This window comes from Haliotis rufescens, unplaced genomic scaffold, assembly GCF_023055435.1.
Source record: "Haliotis rufescens isolate VD_foot unplaced genomic scaffold, xgHalRufe1.0.p SCAF_17, whole genome shotgun sequence".
NCBI classification, from domain to species: domain Eukaryota; kingdom Metazoa; phylum Mollusca; class Gastropoda; order Lepetellida; family Haliotidae; genus Haliotis; species Haliotis rufescens.
Window position 1 is genome coordinate 4799635 of NW_025963857.1, and position 13790 is coordinate 4813424.

The window sequence follows — 13790 nt, forward strand, 5'->3', positions numbered from 1 at the left end:
TAGCCGTGGGGATTCCGGCACTGTGACGACATCTATGACTAGCCATGGGGATTCCGGCACTGTGACGACATCTACGACAAGCCGTGGGGATTCAGGCACTGTGACAACATCTACGACTAGCCGTGGGGATTCCGGCACTGTGACGACATCTATGACTAGCCGTGGGGATTCCGGCACTGTGACGACATCTACGACAAGCCGTGGGGATTCAGGCACTGTGACGACATCTACGACTAGCCGTGGGGATTCCGGCACTGTGACGACATCTACGACAAGCCGTGGGGATTCAGGCACTGTGACAACATCTACGACTAGCCGTGGGGATTCCGGCACTGTGACGACATCTACGACTAGCCGTGGGGATTCCGGCACTGTGACGACATCTATGACTAGCCATGGGGATTCCGGCACTGTGACGACATCTATGACTAGCCATGGGGATTCCGGCAATGTGACGACTTCTATGACTAGCCATGGGGATTCCGGCACTGTGACAACATCTATGACTAGCCATGGGGATTCCGGCAATGTGACGACATCTATGACTAGCCATGGGGATTCCGGCAATGTGACGACATCTACGACTAGCCGTGGGGATTCCGGCAATGTGACGACATCTACGACTAGCCGTGGGGATTCCGGCAATGTGACGACATCTATGACTAGCCGTGGGGATTCCGGCACTGTGACCCCCTCTACAACTAGTTGTAGGGATTCAATCACTGTTTTTCAGACCGACGTCATATAGCTAGAATATTACTGAATGCAGCCTTAAACAACAAGCCAACCCAAACAACACTATGCGACTAATCCTCATCCGTGCCCAGATCTGTTGATTTTGGGAGCTGAAAGCCTGGATTTGTCCAATAATAATCCCCTGTGACTGTGGGTGGCACCAAAGTTGAGAAGTTGTGTCACTCTGAGTTCCCATATTATGCTGACATGCAGTGAAATAACCAATCTCATTAAAATCAGATCTCAGTTCTCGCTGCCGCTAAACAAAGATCTGAGGACATCCCATTACGGGTCACATAAGAACGACCTTTCGGAAACCTTGACCGACCACTGAAACGACTAACAAGAAGTCGACATCAGCCAATTAGAAAGCAGCTTTCTCAAGCTTTGCGGGACTCTTTTCAACCTGGCGACTTCCATTTCAGACTACGCTTGAAAAATATGTTGACACAGTTCTCGATTAAAATTTTGAAAACTGAACAAACAAACATTCCGGAATGTCTAATATATGGTTGCGATTGTACGGCACTGCTTCCCACGTACTATGCAACGCCTCCTCCGTTCAAATGTTTATCACACGGGAGCGAGAGATAGACTATAATTTTTACGGAATCAGTCGTACGGGCCATAACTGTTGTTCGGAATACCTCGTTTTAACATTTTCGAGATTGCATGATTAGAAAACACATTCCGACTGTCACTTTCATGATCTGGTAAGCGACGCTTTGATTGGTCAGATGAAAGGTCGTTCTGACGTGACCCGTAATGGGATGTCCTCAGATCTTTCTTTAAGAGAACTGAGATCTGATTTTAATGAGATTGTGAAATAACTAATAGAAGTTTGGCAGTACAATTCACCCACTCACTCACTCTATGAAACTAGGGCTATGAACCAAGATACAGGAACTTAATTTGCCCTTTCTCTTGAGTTTCTCCATACACCCTGACTAACAAGACGTTATCAACTAGTCAACTGTGTTGTGCCTCACATCACTGGTGATTTTAGACTTGCACTAATGGCCTTGTGTCATCAGATTTAGTAGTATAGACAGGGGGTACTACACCAATCCACATAAATTATATCATGATGCAACAAGACGACATTTTGCTAAGCAGTTGCTACATTTTGCTAAATCTGCTCGGCAAAATGTAGCAACTGCTCAGCAAAATGTAGCAACTGCTCAGCAAAATGTAGCAACTCCTTAGCAAAATGTAGCAACTGCTTGGCAAAATGTAGCAACTACTCAGCAAAATGTAGCAACTGCTTACCAAAATGTAGCAACTGCTTGGCAAAATGTAGCAACTGCTCAGCAAAATGTAGCAACTGCTCAGCAAAATGTAGCAACTGCTCAGCAAAATGTAGCAACTGCTTACCAAAATGTAGCAACTGCTTGGCAAAATGTAGCAACTGCTCAGCAAAATGTAGCAACTGCTTACCAAAATGTAGCAACTGCTTGGGAAAATGTTCTTTTGTGATTGGCAGTATGGTACAAATAGCTCTGGTCGGTTTATTGCAATTTATAATATATATAACTTTTTAAAAATCAGTTGTCAGGATTAAAACATACATCAATGCATTGGTAGGCTTATTGTAAAGTGTTCAATAGACAGAGTATCACAATTCACCGATGTCTATGTATAAATCATGTTATCCCAATATGTTTTACATCCCAACATTCTCATCAGGTGGTCAGGCTCGCTGACTTGGTTGATGCATGTCATCGATCCCAATTGCGTGGATCGATGTTCATGATGTCAATCACTGGATTGTCTGGTCCAGACTCAATTATTTACAGAATGACATCATATAGCTGAGTATTGCTGAGTGCGGCGTTAAACAACAAACAAACAAATATTAAAACTTTGACATTTTACATACACTGCAAAAATTATATAACGCAATCAAGCACATTCTGAAATACTTTATTCACTTCTATTGTCTATGTACAAATTCTCTTCCTCAGTTACTCCGATATTATTTATCACAATAAAAAAAATATGACTAAATGATATTCAAACATCAGATCTAATTTCTGAGAGTAATGATCACAAACCATTACCTTTAAAACAATTATGTCTATTGCACATCCAAACAATATGTGAATGTTTAGTGAATATTAAAAAAAATTGAGATTAGTTTTTTAAATTCAATTTCTCTCTTTTCATCTAAAAATTCCTTACCATGTTGACTTAACTAACATCCACACATCAATCTCACAATGCAATACGTGTCAAAGATTTTCTACAAGGAATCCTGAGTATCACTAGAACCAATAATGGAAACAGTCCGCTATCACAAGGGATGTAGACATTATATAGTTCAGGGGGTGATTTTTGTTATGTCTCAAACAAACCTAAGGACAAAAATATATATATAAAAAATTGCACATCCAAACATTTAAAAAAAAAAAAGGTGACCAAACTAATTTAATTACTTGATATACAGACCTACCTGTCTGTTTTTACATGATATATGAAATATAAATAAAGGGAGTTAATTCAGTTTCAGTTCAGTATGATTATTTCTTGTTGCCTTAAACATGCTAACTTGGTCATGTTGGTAGCCATATTGAAATGCAAACATGGTAAATATGAATTTTGAAGTGTGGATGTTTCTTCGCAGTAAGGATGCACCTGACATTACATGGTCGTGATGCAAGGCTCGGGACAAGGGGAATCAAATAAGTTCTTCAACCATCCAAGTTAATATTCCCTACCATGGGTGAAATATACCCAGAAGATAAGGCCACACTTTTTTAGTTTTATGTTTTACAGATTTATTTCAGCTGCTCCATATAAGGTTGGTCGAAACAAAAAAAATAAATAGCTATCAATCATTTATTTATTTATATGAAAGTCATACTGCAGCTTGCTTCTTGAATCACTCCTAGTGATGTACACGTGGAATTATATAAACATTTTTATTGTAAAAGAGGGACTATATTACTAGCGAGAGACAATAAAAATATATATTTTTATGATTAATTTATTTCTGTTCCTGCTACTTTTTAGCATGTTTAGTAGGGCGACGGACCCGTGACACGAAAAAATAAAATGTGTGGCCTCATCATGTTAATGGTAGTGGATGGTCTTATAATGCAATACTCATAAGGCTTAGCGATAACCTCAACAAGGGGAGTAACTACAGTGGGGATGGAGGACTGGCGCCAAGTGTTACATGACACCCTAACAGATGTGACAGGTTATGAGTTCGGCTCGTGTCGTGACAAATATAATTAAAATATACACCTGGAATAAAGTTAAGCAACACTCCTTTATGTTCATACCTTATATGTTTGGAGATACCTACATATGACAATAACCTTTTTGTTAAATATATAAGATACGACCAATTCCTGATTAAAGTCAGCACAAACAGATGCAGGGAAGTAGACGAAGCCATTGAGATTTGTCATCAAATAACTGTTGTCATGGAATAGTTAAAAAATAAGTCATGACATAATCCGTACTAGTGATAGACCGATACTGGTCTTGTTAGTCTGAGACTAGTAAAAATTGACTAGTTGGTTTCCTGCAAAATCTAGCTATCTTACGTAAACCACTCGTCCAAAATGAACTGCAGACCAGTTAGATTTGCTCAATGTCTACCCTGAGTACGTCACTTTGTAAACGTAATTTTTTAAGAAATATGTTTTGTCAGAAACAAATACAAGAGACGATTTCTAAAATTTGCTATTTTATGTGGAATTATACAGTTAGGGGTGCTTAATTATTTTTCAGGTGTATATCGGGATGTGTTGCTATGACAACCAAGGAATGACTAGAGACCCTCACCAAAGATATGCAGCAAACTTGGTCTATAAACTGATAGTGGCTTCAGAACTCGTGCGTTATCAGACTATGAATAGCTAAGCCAAACTAAACATAAACTTACTAAATACTGCCACCCTCATGTAGGTCAGGAAGCTGTGATGATGCACATAGTGAACAGAGGGCAACCAGCAGGTCCACGGTCATCACTGTGTTGTCATAGCAACAGGAGCACATCTGCACACTGGGGAAATAAGGTGGTTTGATACTGAAATAATCACTAGCACTCCCTGATTTGACGACATCAGTATTCATGTCCACCAGCGTACCGTTCAAACAGATTTATTACAAGTGTGTTTGTGTGTTCCCTGGTTGTCTAGTCCTTTGAAGATCCGGAATCATCTTTCTTGTATTTTTCTGAAAACTCCTTCACTTTGGCCCAGATATCCTGAGGGTTATCAACTCGGGGCAACTGTGAATACAAAACAGATAAGACATCATTGTCAGCCAAGACAATCGGCATGGAGTAGGACTTAGACGAGTCCACATTTACAACCCGGGTATCCACTGTAGGTCTCAACATCCTCAAGAGTTGAGAACAAAATGTCCGATTGGGAACTGTTTTACTGGAGCCCTGGCAAAATCTATTTAGATACATGTAAAATGATGTGATTATGCATACACTGAAGTAGACTGAAGCTATATCTTTCCTAAAGAATATAAAAGTCAGAAGGAATATTTGCATAGTCAGAAACAAAAGCGAATATTACCAACTGGTAATGGAACGAGTTTTGTTGTTATTGGTATTAAACAATATATCATGTGACTAACCACAGGTCTGGTTAGTCCAGACAAGGTATAGAAGATTAGAAATTACCCAACATAATTCTAACAATCTAACAAGTAGCTGAATAATTACCGTGTAGTGTTGATCTGCAAATATGCCTGCATAGACACCAGCCAAGAAAAATGCCTGAATTTGAAAGAATCTCATATATAAAAAGCAGCATATCACAAAGAATTGTCAATGTTTTGCGTGCCACTCATTCCACCAAAGATTCCACTTTCCCTTTGATAGCTAGGGCTTTGTAGTAGCAATAGTGAGTGAGTGAGTGAGTTGGGTTTAATGCTGCTTTGAATAGTGTTCCAGTTATATCACCGCGTGTCAGCTTAATGTGGGTGGAAAGCCCAAAGTGATGCAGGTCTCAGATGTTTACCACTTCGGTGAAACCCAGGAGCAAGGGTATGGTGCTGACAAACCTAGAAACATAATCGGGGCGAACTGGGATTTGAACCAACAATCATAGGTTTCTGGCGTGCCCAAGGGACGCAACTCTGCACAGCGAATCACAGCGCCTTAGACGACTGGGCCACCCGTGCCCCCCTGGTAGCAATTAGGGTACTGACATATTGTTCACACTTTTGCTATCAAAGCAACCAACAATTTTCAGTATTTTCCATCTTCATAAAGGGTTCAATAATCATAAAGTTATGTTTTTGTTTCAAATTAGCACATTTCCAGGGAGAATATGAGATGCATATGGAATTGCCTTCATTACATATATAGCCTATTAATATCATACATATAACCATCTCCCATCTGCATGATGAAATGGACAAAATTGTTAACTTACTATTTTCCCAAACATTTTCACTGGTCACGTAGCAGTTCTAGGTGTCAGAATAGATGCCTCCCAAGATCTCTCAAGCTGTAAAAGACATTATGTCGTAAATGAATAAGAGAATTTGGATACATATTTCATCGTAATAAAAAACCCACTAAAGTATGATAAATCGAAATACCAATATTATAAACTGGTTTATAATAAGAGACGAAGCTCGAGTCAACAATTGGCCTAGAAAATTTGATTCAAGTCGTTCAAATACCTCTGTGTCTGTTGCCTAGTGTAGGCCTACCCATACACTCAGCATATATGAATCTAACTTATAATAAATAGCCTACATACATACAATGTCTCAGTTTACTACATTCAAACGTCTAGATGTAGTGGAAATGGACAAAACGATCCCGGGATACAGCTCTGAAGTCCTCAGAAAATGAAACTAGATATTTCGTTAGCACAGAGAAACAGGTAAAGGTCAATTTCAAGTCCATTTACGATGTCAACTGATTAAATCCTGCCCTGCGATATACAGATCAATAAAACGGCGATAAATACTTCATTACACGATGTGAAAGACGTACTCTGACAAGTATTTCAAGAGTCTCCATTCCTCTTACCTGTATATATGTGTAATGGATATCGAAGTACCTGATGTAAAGGCTCGGTCTAAAGGCTCACAATATTTCTAAGGGAGGCTACTCTATTGCAATATTGAATGATGCATACCGGTTAAAAACCTTTTTTTACAGGGCCTGTCCTGTGTTTACCAGCACCGATGATTTTCCCAAGTAGATCTAGAATATTAATAAAACGACACTTAGAGGTATGGTTAGAACTGACAATTCTGTATATAATTATATTCACAAAGCAACTTGGATTGTGTTTATAAAGTGTTTATTGCATCAGATGGTCAAAGTTTGAAGCTATTGTTATTGACGACCTAGATAACAAACTGATGAAATATGGGTTAGACTTGCATGGTTACCGCGGAAATCAGACGCCTAGATCAGAAACCAGACACTCCTCAAAACGGAAAGAAACGCTTAGTAGATATCGATATGCATACATGAACGACGTGAGACTTATCACACCCTGGCGTTGACGTTTTGTAAGACATAGAATTTGTGATTCTGATGGGCGGTGGGACAGGTTTGAGTCAGATTGGGGTCATCAGATTTCCCGCCTCATCAAGGACAAAGCCAGCATAGATGTCACCTTTTTTTGGTGGAAAGACCATCAAAACCCATCTCCGAGCCAATGGCAAAGACACCAGCAACGGAAATTCCAACCCCAGAAGAGGTGTATACCATGCAGGTTCATTGGGGAAACCCTTTAACCTCTGTCAACAAACTTGACCAGAAATCCGCCATTTCCGAACACATCAAGAACCAAGACTACAACAACAACAACAACAACAACAACAACAACAACAACAACTGCCATGGCGTCAAAGGAAAGTACAAGAGGCCAATGATATCAGGAGATACCAGCCATCTAGCCACGTAACGTGACCAGTGCTGCCTAGTGCTTGGGACTTAATACATTGATTTAATTTATTTGTGCCACCATCTGTCTATGGCATTATCCCATATCAAGACAAATTATCCAGCTGGCTTCCACTTGTCCCTTGCTTATTTCAGTCAGTGCTAATTTTCCTCATGGCTTCCCCTGTTAGTTTCCCTGGGCGCTTATTACGTCGAATACGGTATATATGCTCTCTGCATCCTAGCAACCCGGTAAAGGAGTAAGCATATACACCGAAACGTTTTGTTCCTCATAATAAAGAAGTTGACAGCCATTATGGAGGTATACACGTAAAAGCCGGTTTGCACCCGGGAGCGGATTTACGATAAGTTAGTGAGCTCACCGGATTCTTCGTTTATAACTCCATAAACGCTACAAAATATTGCAGCCAATTCTCATAAATAAATACACATACAATAATAACTTCACATATTGCTTATTTATTCACAACGAACTACAAGGGATAACACTGAGCAACAAAATACGAAATTAGTGACATCGCTCAGCACTTTATGCAACACAAGCCCCGCCCATTCTATAATCATCCAATACGAAAACAACAGACCATAAGTAGGCGTGGCCTAATTAATTTTTCGGTGTATGAATACATAAACGCAAATTTATTAGCTTGGTTAACCAATCAAATGCCATTGAATCAGTTGCAATTTATTTATATGAAGGTCAATATTAGAATCAATGAAGTTCTTTCTTAGTTTTCATCACACATGTCAGAAGGGACAACTACACATCCGAATGTGATGAGTGAGTGAGTGAGTTTGGTTTAACGCCGCTTTTAACAGTATTTCAGTCATATCACGGCGTGTCAGCTTAATGTGGGAGGAAAGCCCGAAGTGATGCAGGTCTCAGACGTTTACCACTTTGGTGAAACCCACGAGCACGGGAATGGTGCTGACAAACCTAGAAACATAACCGGGGCGAACCGGGATTCGAACCCACAATCATAGGTTTCTGGCCTGCCTAAGGGACGCAACTCTGCACAGCGAATCGCGGCGCCTTAGACGAATGGGCCACCCGTGCCCCCTCCGAATGTGATGAGTGAGAGCACCAGATGGCGTTACGCTTTGATCAACTCTCCGACATTTATCAGATTAATCCGTGATATCATTCTATGTATATGTGATATATGCATTCAGTGTGTTATGGCGATTGTATAAAAATAGATGTAAATAATGTAAACACACACGAAACACGTTTTGATCTAAACAGGTTTAGGATATGTGTTTACATAATATACGGAATACACATTTGGTGTGTCCTATCTAAACACTTTAAGGGTCTAAACAAAGGAAATGAACTTTCGTCTCACAGCCGACCGCCTCCGTGGTCTAGTGGTAGAGCGTTCGCCCGGAGAGCGGAAGGTCCGGGGTTCAATCCCCGGCCGCGTCATACCAAAAGACGTTAAAAGATGGTACTTGTTGTTACCCTGTCTGGCGCTCGGCATTAAGGGGCTAAAACAAGGACTGATCGGCTCGGAGTCAGTATACTGTGTCTGAATGGGGTATTCATGTTAAACTGCGGCATGGTATCTCAGTGGGCTAGCACTATAAATCGGCATCAGTCCGGACTAGTACAAGCAGCCACACACACATGCATGCACGTCGCTATTTAAGTGCAATAATCTTGGACGCGACGTTAAACCCAATTTCACCTCACCTCACCTCGTCTCACAGCCTAAACACCACTTAAACACCACATCCCCATACTCTAAACATGTTTAGATTTTAAACGCGTTTTAACTTGTTTGGAATTTAAACGTGTTTAAACGTGTTTAAACAAAGTGCAAATCTAAGGTCAAATATTAACAAGATGTATAATATGTATTAAAGTTAGATATTCAAATCAGATACACAGGCACTTGCATTACACATGTGCCACTAGGATTTTCAACAAACTTGATACGATATTAACATAAAATGTACAAATAAACGAAACTAAGTTAATGTTGACTAGGAAAATTGATATCTGTGTGGACAACAGCCTCCGTAACAAAGGTGGTAGCGTCAAGGACTAGAATAAAGAAAATACGGGTCTTTCCCACATTTAGACGACTCGTGAAGATCCGGGTAGAATAGGTCTTCAGCAACCCATGCTTGCTGTAAGAGGCGACTATACGTGTTGCAAGAGGCGACTAACGGGATCGGGAGGTCAGGCTCGCTGACTTGGATGAATCATGTCATCGATCCCAATTGCGTCGATCGATGCTCATGATATTAATCACTGGATTGTCTGGTCCAGACTCGATAATTTACAGACCGCCGTCATATAGCCGGAATATTGCTGAGTGCCGCGTAAAACAACAATCCAATAACCAAACCAACCACATTTAGACCCTAAACACGTTTAGACATAAACATGTTTAGACAAGGAACGTGTTTAGGTTTGTGCTTAGGATCTAAACACATATTCTGCAGTGTGGTCGGTGACCAGCCAGTATTCAGTCTGTTAGATCTATTCGTTAGTAATTTTTGCGCTTTGCTTTTGAAATGATTGCCATTATTATAACAAAGACCACCATAGTAATGCAGATGATAATCAGCGATCGAAAAGTTGTCTCCGATCTGATGCAAGTGGAACTGAACCGGATTGAATGCCGTCAAAAACTTGTCAAATAGTGGATGACAGACTGAAGCTGAATGACAGCAAGACTTGAGGCTTTGTTGATTGGTGCCAACGCCAAAAGAGATTTGGCTGGGATTAGTACTAATCTGATTCAGCTAACACCTTTGGGGTTTATCTGGAGCCTGGCCTCACAATGGAGAATCAAATAACGAAAATTTGCAAAATTATGCAAACGCCATCTACGAAATAATGGTAACATTCGCAGTCTGTCAAACGAAGCAGCGCATCTTCTTGTAAAGTCTTTTGTCATTTCAAGACTTGATTATTGCAACAGTCCGTTCGCAACATCACAACATACCTCCTCTCTAGACTACAATCTGTTCAATACACGGCAAATAGGATTAAAAATCGTACCCAAAAAACACGCACACATCACACCAGTGCTGAAGTCACTACACTGGCTACCTGTCATTGAGAGGGTAGACTTTAAGATCTTGTCCATAATCTATCAATACTATCACGGTACAGCCCCGCATGTCTCACAGACTTAATCTCAATGTACACTCCAACTAGGAGTCTTAGCTCTGACATTAAGATCCTCCTCAACAGTACTCTGACAAAACAGAAGTCATTTGAACATAGATCGTTCCAATATATTTCTTCTTCCCCCCCTCCTTCCCCCCTTTCTTCTTCTGCTTCTTCTCCCCTCCTCCTTATTCGTCTCCTCTGCTTCTTCTTATCCTTCTTCTCCTCCTTAGTCGTCACCTGCTTCTTCTTATGCTTCTTCTTCTTCTCCCCCTCCTTCTGCTGCTTCTCCTTTTTCTCACCCCCCCCCCCCCCCCCCCCCGCCTTCTCCTCCTTCTACTCATCTGCTTCCACTTCTCCTTCTAGAAGGCTATCGGTAGTTAGAATGAAGCTCCCATAATTCATATGGTCTACAAAATATTTATCAAAACGTTCCGCTTTCCAGGTGACGATGACTGAAGGTTTGTCATAATAACATGACGTCACACTGTGGGTGCACGAGGAATGACATAATACATTGTGCCCCTCGCTGTTGTGTTGCTCACATTTATACACATTTATCATACAATGAGTAGGTTTCTCGGCAGGATAAAGCCAACGGATAAAAACGATATCCGTTGGGGTCATATGCGGATAGAGATGCAAATATCAAAGGTCAAGTAGGGACTACTTTCGCTGTTTATATAAACAAACATGGCGTCCCCCTCGTCATTCGGCGATCAAGTCAGAATTAACCATCGCGAATCTGGATAAACTACAGGGATGATTGCTATCATTTTCAAAAGAACAGTCTAATATACTGAAAATCAGTGTCTAACTGTGACGTAGCTAAGGCATTTTATAAGTTTTAGCAACTTTGGAGATATTAATTTCGAACAATTTTGCGAGGGCACGGGGCCTAGCCAAGCGGGATCAAGAGCCATATCTGTGCTTGTAACCCTCTGCGGCTTGAAACCTTCTCCACAAACTAAAATAGTTGGATTTGGCCGAAATATGTTCGAATTCTTACCTTGTTTCGTTTTCTCGCTTTGTGTACATCTGACTACACTTCTTAACGTTATGACAGGACAGACCGACTGTCAACAAAGTCTGACCGTGACGTCTCATAGACTAGGGTTAGAGTAGCTTCCCTTTGACAAAGGGCAGTTACTCTAGCGGACAGACCGATGGATTGCCGCGAAAGGCAAGTACAAACAATTGTTGTTTTGCGTATATGTTGCTTCGCCACTGTATAAGGAACAGATTTCAGTTGGAACTATATTGGCTACTGTCACTGTCCGACTGACACATCACTTACCTGTGGCGTAATAAATATTGATGCGCGCATTCCAGGAAAACTTACACTGTTTCGGTAATGTTTGTGAGAGAGGGAAAGCGATTTTGAAGCACAGAATTAAAGATGACATTATATGATGAAGAGGTTATCACGCTTGTGTGTTTGGGGATGGTAAATATCGTGTATTGGGAATAAACACTATGTATTTAGCTCGCCAAGGCTAGCTAAATACAATGTTTATTCCTAATGCAGGATATTTACCATCCCCAAACACACTCGCGTGATAACCTCTATAAATTGGTAACATTCATTCTATATTCGTAACATTGACTATGCGTACTTTTGTCCTTTATTTCAACTTTGTATTTTTTGACCGAATGGCTGCCACAGAATACATTCGGTTTTAAATGGGAGAGGATTGACATGATCAGTCGTAAGACGGTCTAAATAAGCCCAACATCATCTCATTTAAGCAGTGAAATGATACATAGGTCCCGTCTGTGTTCACCTTTTCAGTGGCTGCATTTGCACAAAAAACAAAATAACACACGATTGTATGTTCGCCATATTATGCTACTCAAAAACACTGGACGAGTTGTGGAATTAGCTTGGTTTCAAGATGGTTATGTTGATATTAAAATCAATTGCTAGTGTGCAAATACTGACTTAATACGGGTATCCATTCTATTTGTTTTCTGCCGAGTATCCATGAAATCATTAAGTACCACCCCACCAGCGACCCATGCATGCCATAAGAGGCATAACGGGATCGGGTGGTCAGGCTCGTTGACTTGGTTGACACATGTCATCGTATCCCGACTCCGTAGATAGATGCTCATGATGTCAATCACTGGATTGACTGGTCTATTCTCGATTATTTAGGGCTCAGTCACACATTCAGGATTTTTACTGACGTAATCTGCCATAATCGGCACTGTGAACCTGGCCTTACAGACCGCCGACATGTAAGTGGAATATTGCTAAATGCGGCGTTCAACAAAAAAAACAACCCCCAAACCCAAGCCAATTACCACCAAAGGGATCAATCACAGTGGCACACATAACTTACTTAATTAAACACGCTGATCGACAACGAAACCTTATAAAGTTTTGCCTCAAAACTGAGTACCTACAAACATCTCTGCCTAGGTTTACTGTCCTCTATTTACTACGTAAAAAGAAAAGTTGCTAGTATTCTTTACAAGAAGGGTAATGTATTCCAAGTGCAAACAGACAACAAAGCGAGTGTTACAATGACAAAACCATACCGAAAGCACTAATGACTCGCACAACGATTTCGGTGTGTGTAGTGCCAATGTTGAGATGACATGACAATATCAATATAAATCTTCGGAAATATTTGCTTACGCATGTGATTAAAGGCTTAAAGTCTTGAACGGGGATGATACTACGAACGTGTTTACTTATTCTGAGACGAAGAATCTATTTTAAATTATAATTCTGTTTACAACTGTTTATCTTTTTGAGTTATCAACACATCTGGGATTATATATAAACATTCGGGGTACTATTTCCCCCCGTAGCATATAACAGCGTTCATGGTGAGTTAAAGAGCAAATATTTAAAGTTATAAACAGGACAAAATAAAACAGAACATATTTTTTGCTTATGGTAATTATGTTTTGTTTCCAAATATGAACTAATGATTTTGTTTCCATATATGAACTAATTATGAACTATCGTTGACGAGTGCGCTTATAGTCATGGATTACCACAAGGGACATTGTCGCATT

General features: G+C 40.3%; 1 long non-coding RNA gene across 1 annotated transcript; it reads right to left on the minus strand.

The window, feature by feature from the left end:
- Window positions 1-2642: 2642 nt before the first annotated feature.
- LOC124144119 lies at window positions 2643-6867 on the minus strand. The gene is made up of 4 exons (XR_006862380.2): window positions 6749-6867; window positions 6141-6215; window positions 5426-5479; window positions 2643-4978 (listed from the first exon to the last, which is right to left on the minus strand). It is a non-coding gene; the product is annotated as an uncharacterized LOC124144119 (long non-coding RNA).
- Window positions 6868-13790: the final 6923 nt, after the last annotated feature.